Source organism: Oreochromis niloticus, linkage group LG13, assembly GCF_001858045.2.
Source record: "Oreochromis niloticus isolate F11D_XX linkage group LG13, O_niloticus_UMD_NMBU, whole genome shotgun sequence".
NCBI lineage: Eukaryota > Metazoa > Chordata > Actinopteri > Cichliformes > Cichlidae > Oreochromis > Oreochromis niloticus.
The window spans coordinates 7,382,250-7,393,700 of record NC_031978.2 but is presented as its reverse complement, the minus strand read 5'-3'; the positions used below and the strand labels follow the sequence as shown (position 1 = coordinate 7,393,700).

General features: G+C 39.0%; 1 protein-coding gene across 2 annotated transcripts in view; it reads right to left on the bottom strand.

The window, feature by feature from the left end:
• Positions 1-1,090, bottom strand: part of b3gnt2b (UDP-GlcNAc:betaGal beta-1,3-N-acetylglucosaminyltransferase 2b) — a 24,201-nt gene extending 23,111 nt beyond the window's left edge. The window contains exon 1 of one of the 2 annotated variants that reach the window (XM_005473671.4): positions 782-1,090. The gene's annotated coding sequence lies outside the window, so the exon portion shown is untranslated. The remainder of the gene's footprint in view (positions 1-781) is intronic. The other variant, XM_005473670.4, reaches the window with a different exon arrangement.
• Between the last annotated feature and the right edge of the window lie 10,361 nt (positions 1,091-11,451).

Here is an 11,451-nt window from a genome sequence, read left to right as displayed (position 1 = left end):
GTTTACAGTGACATGGGACTTATTTCCAGGGCATCTTAGGCTGATCAGCAAGAAACATTGTTGAACTTTTTCTATGTTGATTATTATGCAGTGATTTCACTGCTCAAACTTGGCTATATGTGGCTCATAAAATAAATATTGACAAACATTTCCATTAGGGTTTAAACAACATGCTGGAATCTCTAAATATTTTTTTTTTAACTCCCCAGCCATTTTCACTCCCAAAGACTGCTGGCACAGCTTACCAAAAATGGAAATGCATTTTATGGAAAAAAATGGATTTTAACCCTATTTTGTGGGCTAAACTGAACTGGGTAGTGGCTCCCCCTGGCCACATGTTTTGACACCCCTGCTCTACGGATTCAGTGTGACACTTTTTGATTGAGAATAGCTACATAAATACCTTACCTTAGTTACTGATTCAGTCACTCACAAGAGCCCAAAGTGCTTTCTATCTCGCTCACGTCATTGTTCATCATAAACACATCTTTATATTTGATAGGCTTCTTAAATATTTACTTCATTTAACCCCGTAACGGCTAATTACATAAATTCATTAAGGTGAGTCATTTAGCCCTATAGTAGAATAATGTTGTACGTTTAAAGATAGCACTGCTTTACAAATGCCACGGCACTACGTCTGGTCATAGTCTGTTCTTCCTACTGCGTTTCTGTTTTCGTTTTTGAGTTTTCCTAAAAAGGAACAGGCACTTTACATGTACAGTCCTGTTCCCTGAGTGCCTCAGACTTTCCTGGAAACTTACTGGGTCGGTTAACTTACTGTGGAGGGTCTAGTTCAGCTGCTCGATATGACTGTTACTCCTGACAGGTGGGGAAAAATAAACTCCTCCGGAATCGGTTCAACTCACTTGCTTGGCAGTCAGCCTAGAGCCACTCCAAAAGCAGCGAAAAAGTGAAATAAATCCATCACGTGCGGTTCCCGGTGACTAATCGTCGTCTGTTTACCGAAGACCTCCCGTGTTTTCCCTCCGCTAACTGCCGAGACCCGCTGCTTATCGCGACTGCTCTATTTTTTAACCGTTTCAACGGTGACTGCGCTCGCGGTCGCTGCACCTCCCCAGATCACGCCCTGTTCAGTGACGTCACCTAGCGCGCGATTTAGAAAGGCTACTGCATTATTAAAAGGCTGAAATTGTCAAGGCGCCATCATAAAGAAATCTTGACGAGCAGGAACCGGTTAGCCGGCAATAATTCTTAGAGCTTTAATTCCAGGGAACCAGATTTTCCTGTAATGTTCTGAAGTGCTGTTGAGCAATAGTTCCGGCGGTTTTCTGAAGGTCTTTGCTTTTCTTTCGCAACTGGCTGCTTTGTCAGTCCTTTTCAGTCAGGTCCTTGTGCCCTGATCATTTAAAGAGGAATGTTTTTATTATTTGTTAACACTAACTTATGAATTATTCAAGCATAAAAAGGCAGCTAACTGGTATGAACCAGTGTTGTGATCTCTGTTTGTATTATCATCAGTTAAACATTTTAGTTAAGTAAAATAAAAACAAAAACTAGACTTTTGGAATAATAATAATAATAATAATAATAATAATAATAATAATAATGATGATGATGTGTTTACTGTGACATCCATACAATAATACCAAATAATACCAAATTTAACACTGAAATGAATAAAACGTAAAGTAAAACTCAACATTTTCAAATAAACTAAACCGAAAAAAGAAAATTCACTTTGGAAACTAACCTCAATTAATAATACCATTCCATATGATATAGAGGCTCTTTCATACAGATATGAATACAGGTGTGCCTTGGTTACATATTGTCATATGGTCTGCAAACCTTATATGCAAACTTTACAAAAACACAAATACATACTGTATTTGACTTCCACTTTAAAGCTTAAACTCTCATCAGCTGTGCCAGTGTCAAAGCCTTGGCTCCTGTGAAGAGTGTGGTAGTGGCGGAGCAGCTTCATCTTGTGTGATGGGTGTGCGTCCTCCAAACAGCAGGGGGTCAGTAGCCATTCTGTCTACTCTTAATGACTGGGCCCAGGACAATGGAGCTCTGCTGTGTGGTGGACTAGGAGGGGTAACAGATCCACAGCTGGTACGCCCATGAAAACAATGGACATCCAGACTGTGGTCATAAATAATTAACCAGAGGACACACAGAAGTTTATACAGATGAAAGTATCTGAATGCTAAACCTTATTGACGTTCATAAAATATATCATAAAGCCAACTTGCTTTCAGCACTTCCTCGAAAGCAGAGGCAATTAAAGGATTGTAAAAAAAAGGCATTGACATATTATACACATCATACTTATTGATGCCCAAAGCCTTACAGATATGACCTAAAAAAGACCTCAAACTCTTGAAGTGAAATAGCAGTCTAGTTGCAGACAGCAATAAAGTTTGAGGTTATTCAAGAATTATATCATCTTCATGACGCTCACATTTGTGGATGCCACGGATGAGCACTTGCTATTTTGTCTTATTTGTTGATGAATACTTGGTGTACTTGTAATGTATTGCCTGTGCAGATGTAAATCAAACTGGAGGGTACGTAGATATCTGCATGGAGTTTAGCATTCACGCTCATGCTTAAATTGTATTTCTGAGGTGAATCTATGTTTGGTGTGACTGAAGAGGATGCAAAGGATAGGGCGAGTTGGAGGCAGATGATCAGCTGTGGTGACCACTAAAGGAGTAGCCAGAAGAAGAAGTGGTCAGTGTGGTTGCCAGCATTTATACATGTGCAGGGTGTGTTGACAGCCATGTGTAGTTGCATGGAGGTTGTACTGTAGGAACTTATTGCTGTCCCCTCACAGCAGCTTTTTCTGTGGGGAGTTTGAATGTTATCCTTGTTTGGTTATCTCTGGGTACTCCAGCTTCCTCTCCCACAATCCAAACACTTGCATATTAGATTAACTGGCAATTCTAAATTGTCGTAGGCGTGGATGGTTGTCTGTCTCTCGGTGTGTCCTAGTTGGAACCCCACCCCTCACCTGATGACAGCTGGACTCTAGCCAACCATGACCTAGAATTGCATAAGCAGAAGAAGATTGGTTTGGAGGTTTCTAAGAATAATAGATTCAGTGAACTTATTCAGGTGGTTCAAGACTCAAAACTACATTTCTTTGTTGCCTCACAAGCTTTACTTCATGAATCATTTTAAGCAAAAAATCCACATATCCACAGACCGAGCCACTCATAGTTTCTCTATATTTTACTTCCTAGTATCCAGACTTTGTTATTTTTGAAAGTGCCCTTGAGCAATATTTCTCTGGGCTTTCTTAAGGCCTTTCAAAGTTTGTCTTTGGACATTGGCCATTTTTTTCACTCATTTTCAGTCCAGCCTGTCTACCAAACCTTTTTCAGAGGAATGTTTTTGTTTGTAATGGCACTTAATTCTGACCTCTGAATCATTCAAATAATAAAAAGAAGCTTAAAATGCCACCTAAGGATTGAAACAGCATTGTGTCTATGCATGACAACTTGGCAAATAAGCAGTTTTAAATTGTGTCTTCAGGGACTTTTTAAGTTGAATCTACAAAAAAAGAAAGAAGAAGATGCAAAAGATAACATGCTCTGACAAGCATAAAATTGTAGTTTTCTTCAAACAAGATGATTCTCAAAGAGCTAGTAGGCAAAATATCTTGCATATATTGACATGAAAGTAAAACTCCAGGAAAGAGGGGCAAAATATCCAGCAAAACCTGACACAGGACCTGAAAGATACATCTTGCCCTTCATCTTACTGTTTGTCAAAGCCATTCTTAAGGAAGGAAACAGGAGAGAGGCAAAGCAATGAGTGTCTACAGCCATCTGTGAAATATGGTAGAGGCTCTGACATAGTTCGGTGCTGAATTTCAGCCAGTGGTGTTCGAGATCTTGTCAAAAGTGGCAAAATTCTGAATGCAGAAAAGTATTAACAGCTTTTATTTCACCACACAAACAAATCTGTAAAGTGTGTGAATTTAAGCAGCTTCATTTTTGAACCTGACAATGATCCCAAACACACTGCCAAATCTAGTAAATCCATACCTGCAACAAAAAACACACAATGGAACACTATCAGCCATAGATTGCCTCCCCAGAACCTGGACCTCAACATTACCAAAGAAGTGAAGGAATCATCTTAACAGAGAACAGAACAAAAAGCCATACCAAATATTGTATTTCATGATTTTTAAAATTGTAAAAACTCTGGTTTTGCCTTAAATATTCCAATTCCATGTATGTTTGCACAGTAGAACTCCAAACCACAGCACTATGTTTGCACCTATTTCCCTAGCAAAATGTAAAGAAACTAGTGATGGCTCAAAAGGTTTGCACAGTACTGCAAGAGATAGCACTGCTGAGATGAACAGGGTGAGATCTTTGAATACACCAACAACAATAAATAAATAAATAAATTGAAAAAAATGTATTGGAAAAAATAAACAAAGTGAAACCATGAAATCCACTCGAATGAGACTTTTAACATTCCACTATGCACACATATTTGAGTTCTTGCTCACATACCTTACATGCCTCTTGAGCAATCTTTTGAGCTCACTCTAAACAGAAAGGATATTTTATGTTGACATTTTCCTTGAAAGTGCTGAATGTTTTAAACACACACACACACGCACACACGCGCACACACGCGCACACACGCGCTTGTCCTTCCCATTTCTCATCTTTATATAATCTTAGACCAGGCTTTAAAATTTCTGAAACCTCAAAACACTTCAACATGTCCTGACATATCTTCACCTAAAGCCACACCTCTGATTTATATCACAGATTAAGTATAGTGGTAATGCCTTGGAAAGCAAGCAAACTCACTATGAAACTATACACATAAAGCTATAGATCTCTGTAACAATTCCTATACAGATTTATAACTGAGATGGTCAGGCAAGGAATCTATTAATGTCCAAGGTATTGGTACGATAAATTATAATTAATAGTGTTAGCTATTACAGTGTTAGGAGTTCCTGCTCACCAAGACAGAGTGTATGCTATGTAACGCTTCAGGAGATTTGAAATTACATTTTTTCACTGTGGCAAGTCTGTTTAATCTTTTTTACGACTTGACAGTTATTTCTGAATAAAAGTGGGGTGAAGACTTCCGCAGTGAGCGTGATCAACAGGAAGTGGAGAAACATAGCAGTGTAAAAAAAAACAAAAACGAAGGGTTGACAGACTTTTGCACAGTAGTATATATCAGCTGCCCTGGAATAGGTTATGGAGTTAGTTAGTATAAAAAAATTGGATGGATTATGTTGCGTTGGGTGAACTGGTCCTTCAGTACTACAAACACAAACTCTATTTTCTTTCAGTCAGTCCCACGTGTAGTGGTAAGGCCACACACCCTTAGAGCAGAAGTCGCAAGTTCGATTCCCTCCCAATATCCAGTAAGGGTCCTGGCTAGGCCCCTCATGCCAAACACCAAGCCCTGGAATGGCGCGGCTACGTCTGCAGCCTGTCCGCAACTCGGACACGACACATTTCACTGCATGTTGTACTCTGTACGATTATGTATGTGACCAATAAAGCTCGGTTCGAAAATGGGTCCAAACCAAATAAAAACAGAAAGGTTTTTAAAGATTAATGATACATTTAAAGCAGATTTATAGATTAATATTAATTGGCACAGATATGGTTCACACTCTTCTCACACTTGCGCCATATGTATTAGAGATCTTCCATCAATCACTGTATCTTCAGAGGAGCGTGCAGGCTGCCTATCTAGACTAATGACGTTAACGACGATAGGATGACCGTGGACGCAGCGGGTGTTAAGGACGCCACGGGCAGCCAGGACTCAGGTGTCTTTCCTGCCTGCCTCAGAGTCTCAGGTGGTCACTGAGGCGCTGTTTGCTGTGTATGATCACCCAAGGGTGTCCGTTAAGCACAATGTGGCTCTTGTAGCCACTGCTGCCGCCCAGCTGCTCGTGTATCAGGTTTAATCAAAGCAGGACTAACGTGTGGTACTACTAATAAGGTGCTGGAAATACAACATGTGCAAGAAAGATTTGGAGAGATTAAACACCCACTTAATCAGTTTTTGGGGATTTATTCACTTTATGCTTGCGCAAAATACTGACTGACAGACAGACTTAAATGATACCAAATACCTCGAAGAATGTAAGTGGGAGGAAAGAATAAAAATGACTCACGGTAAGAATGCAAACATAATTCTTTAAAAATGAATTCATTTGGCTTTGTGTTTAAATGTAATGCACATTACTTTCATTCCAGCTGTCAGTGGGAGTATTTTTCATAAATTTTGTGTTTTGACATTTTTAAAAGGCTTTTGCAGCTTACTCCAGGGGTGCTTTGGTTTTTAGGTCAAAGCAGCATTTGTCTGTATATTTAATGAGTGCAGTCCTGCTGGCTTGTGTGTGGTGTGAGTGATTAACAGCCACCAACGCAACTGAGTGTGAGTAACAGCCAGGTCTGTGCACACACACAGGTACATGAACGAACGCGCGCACACACACACACACACACACACACACACACACACACACACACACACACACACACACACACACAAACAAACAGGGGAAACGGTAAAAATGAGGAAGTTAAAGGATAGATAACATTAAGGAACAAAGGAGAATGTATCGCAATTTTATTGTTGCGCTTTAACGGGTGAAACTGTCAGATAGAATGACAGACCCACAAACATGCAAACACACCCACAAACATCGGCATACGGGCACGCGCGCGCGCACACACACACACACACACACACACACACACACACACACAGATCATAAAACTCATAAAGCGTGTGTGTTTACTTTCTGTATGTCATAAACCTTCTAAAAAATGAAAACAGCAGCAATAACTTCTGTTGTGTGTCATAAAAATAACTTCCACATCATTTGAAGGGTAAAACTTGAACAGTATTTTTATTCTGGACATTATCTTAAATGTGAGATCGATTGCTGATGCATAATTTACTCAGCACAAAGACTGCCAAATAGATTAGGCAATGCACCAAATTTAGAGTGCTCAGTCACAGTAAAGGTGCGCCACTGCTCACCTCCGAGTATATTGTGTGTGTGTGTGTGTGGGGGGGGGGGCACTGACAGCAGAGACCTTTTGTTTACAAAATAAAACAGTTATTGTGACAACATGTGATAACAATGTAAAATGTTAAAGCTCAAAGAAAATTTTCAGCCCAAACACCAAACAAAAGACGGCACAGTCATTTCACAGCTTCCAGCTGCTGCCTGCAGACAGTCGGTAGCCACCTTTGATAGAGTGTGTTCACTTCCTTCCTATTGTAGTTGAACTTACTAAGAAACAAAACTCTTGGAAGAATAAAAATTGAGCTATTCTAGATAACAGGGACGGATGCTAAGAATTTTTGTACACCTTTGTAAATAGTGCATTGACCTTAAGTGACACAGAGAAGACGCCTGACAGCAAACTGAAGAGCAACGTCTATGTGTATCAGTAAAAAAAAGCTTTCATTTTTAAAGCATATATGAAAATATACAATATAGAAAAGAAACAGTTAAAATATTCAACTTTTTTTATCTCACAAACTATAAAAACCCCAGAAACATTTGGCAAGAAAGAAACAAAGCCAAGTTATAGATCATAAAGACACACTATCAAACACAATATGAGGGCAGAAGAGGTGTTTATATAATGGTATTTTGTTATACTTGCATATATAATAACAAATGAGTTGAGGGGTCCAAAGCGTGCCAAGAAAATAATAATAATGTATACTTTATTGCTCCCTGTGGGGGATTCTTCTCTGCATTTAACCCATTCACTCAGTGAAGCAGTGGGCAGCCACCAGTGCGGCGCCCGGGGACGGTACCTTGTTCAGGGGTACCTCAGGGTAGCCGTTCAGGGGATTCAAACCTCCGACCTTCTGATCATGGGGCAACCGCTTTACCTACTGAGCTATCCCTGCCCTGCTATCTCCTACACCATCATACAAGGCAGGATGGATCCCTGTTTTCATGTTGTTTACACCAAATTATGATCCAAGCACCCAAATGTCACAGCAGAAATCTAAACTCTTCAGACCAGGCAACATTTTTCCATCTTCTATTGTCCAATTTTAGTGAACACTTGTGAATTGTAGTCTCAATTTCAGTTTTTTGCTAACAGGAGTAGCACCCTTAAGTAGACTTTTCAGTGAGTTCAGATGTTCTTCTGCATACCTTTGTTGAAACAAGTGATTACTAGAGTTACGGTTGCCTTCATATCAGCTTGAAGCTGTCTGCCCACTGAATTATTGGATATTTTGTCTTTTTTTATACAATTCTCTGTAAACCCTAGAGATGGTTGTGCAGGAAAATCTCAGTAGACCAGTAGTGTCTGAAATACTCAAACCAGCTCGCCAGGCGCCAACAAACATGCCACATTAAAAATTGCTCAACCCTGTAAGTGTATCATATTTGAAATATGAGTTTTTGAGGCCTCTACATTATTAGTGGGATTTTTTTCTCCTTTCTTCAGAAAACCTGGATAAATTGCTCAAAAATGCCAGATGTAGCAAAAATGATACAAATCAAAAGTCATATATGCCAAACGTTTTGCAGAACGTTTCGCAATAAGAAAAAAAAAATAACTTCCCATCATATGCAGATAAAATCTGGCTTTATGAAAAGCAAAATTTGCAGTTTATCAAATACCACTGAACAATTTTCACCTCTAAAAATAACTTCTTTTTAGAGGTGATCTTCTTCCTCTCCTCTCCTGTCCTGTCCTGTCCTGTCCTGTCTTTCTTATCTTTCTCTATCTCTGAGTGAAGTTCGCTCATTCTTTTCCTGTGAAATACAGCAGCTGGATCTTTAGCTAGAAACACACTGTTCAGGAATGGTGGGTTTCTCAGTGCATGCCATGGTTTACATTTGGCCCTCCCCGATTCTTCATCCTCGTGGTCTTCCGTATGGCAACCGTCTCTGTCCTCCAGTCAGGGGTCTTGTTCTGTGTAAGAAAACCTCTCCCTACTTCTACAGTTGTTATTGGACTCTACAATTGGTGTCCGCTTTGACCCAACACCTTAAAGTTTCTGTGCCTCGCTGTGCTATTACCAGTACAGGAACACCGTCCTATCATAACCCCCACAAATTCCTCAGGCAGCCTCTCCCTGATAGTGCTCTCTGTTAGACTTGCACACACTGATACTATCTTCAACACCTAAGCAGTCAAACCATTAAGTTAAACCAACTTTCTAAAAAGGAATGTATCAACTCTATTATGAATATACATTGCAATTAACGTTAAGAAGAAACTTTAAAATGTATTACACACACAAACAGTTAATGTGTTTGCTGATGTTTGATGAGCTGATAGAAACATTGCATTTGAAATGACCTGCCACTTAAAAAAATGTTTTTCCGATTATGCTCCTCTTATGCCTCTTTTAAGTGAAGTACAGCAAAAACAACTTATGGAGACTCAAATCAATTTGATATTTGAAGGCTCGCAGTGACGTGAAAAAAAATAACTCCCCTCAAATGCCTAAAATCAAAAGTAATGAGTCTGTCCTGAAAAGGAGTAGAAAGTACAGATATTTGTCTAAAAATTTAAGGAGTAAACAAAAAACTACAACTGTGTGCTTTTAGTGCAGATGTGTAGTTTCCTGCAGACAAGTAGCGGTTTTTCTCTGAAAAACACATCTGCCTGTTTTAACGTAAAGTAAGGTTGTGGCTGAACAGCTAAATAATAAGCTGAAACTTCCTCTGCAATGCTGCCGAAACACCAACACTGAGGTTTCATTCATCTGCCCTCACCTCAGATACCCCCCTGCCACACACGCATGCACAGATGCAGAGTCTGGAGAAAAAAAACCTCCAAGTGTTTGAAACATTTATGCTCATTCAATCCAGCCTGCAGGCATGCAAGATTAGCTGCCCGGGTACTTATGATTTGAGGTCACATTTGATATTATATTACCACTCATAGACAACATCGACCTAAATATTTTACAGCATAAGCAGAAGGCAGGTATATCACAATATACAATCCAACTATCAGGGCCCCCACCGTCTGTGTCTTAGGAATGTGACTGACTGAAATTTTTAAATTGTTTTACAACACATAAAACAGATTAAACAGACTAATCTCATCACATTTTACACTCTAGAAGTGTATTCATATATTGAGGATCAATTACTATAATGTTTAAGCTATTGATCAGTATAAATGATATGCATTTTGGATTTTTTTTCTTTACCCATTAATAATCCTCTTGAGGCAGGACAGGTCATTTTGAAACCGTAGCATCAACACTAATTTCACCAAAATATAAACTTCATTACAATTAACTGGTCAGTCAGAATCTGTTGTTTCTGAATCAAATACCTAGAGTTGCTGGTACTGCATGCATGTGAAGCCTGACATGCTGCAGATAAAAACCACATGCAACAATCAGGATTAAGATTTAATTTTATAATCATAAAAAGAAAATCATATAAGAAAATCATAGTGAAAACGTTACATCAACCCCGCCCCCCTCATTTTAAAAAACAGTATGTATAGTAAGGGGAAGAAGGGGTTGAAATTCTTTGTCATTTGTCTTTTCAAGCTTCCTCTTACAGCAACAAAAGCACCCTTGTAGCTCTTTGGTCAGATCCTGGCAGTGATGTCCTTGGGTCCTGTGACTTTGCCCGTCTGTTCATTCCGCTTGCCTAATCCAAGCGCTCGCTTTCTCAGACTGATGCGAGACGATCAGAAGAATGTGTGACCACAGACAGCCAATAACACATATCGATTAGACAGTAAATATAAACTTGAACTGGATCTGCTGACTTATTCACAAGTAAAACCATCACTTTACAGATATATGGCTGTCAGGCAATATTTTATTTTATAATATAATATAATATAATATTATAATATTAATATAAATATAATCTAGTGAAATCACTAGCACATGGGTTTTTAAAAAATCTTTTTATTTAATGTATAGATTGTGCCAGAGGCAAAGAATAAGTCATTGACTCAGTTAAACATCTATGCTGTTAGATTTAATCAGGCTAAGTGCTGTGTACTGGGTGTGGAAAGCTTTCAGTGTTCCAGTAAGCGCAGATAAGTTGGAAATGAACAACATTATATTCTAGCAAATCCTTAAAAAGCTCTTTGTCTGAATTTGAATAGAATCGAAGAAGTGATTGGTTAACACAAGGTTACCACAAGAGCTGATGTAATGTATTGTGTTGTAATGATTTATTGTAAAACCAACTGACTTTTGAAAAACTAAACCTGGGGGTGATTGTGATCTTTTTAGATGAAACAACCAAGGAACTTATTTAATTTAGAAATATATCTTAAACAGGGGTGGGGAACTCCAGGCCTCAAGGGCTGATGTCCTGCGGATTTTAGATGTGTACTTGTTCCTTCACAGCTGATTTAAATGGTTAAATGACCTCCTCAACATGTCTTGAAGTTTTCCAGAGGCCTGTTAATAAGCTATTCATTTGATTCAGGTGTGTTGACCCAGGGTGAT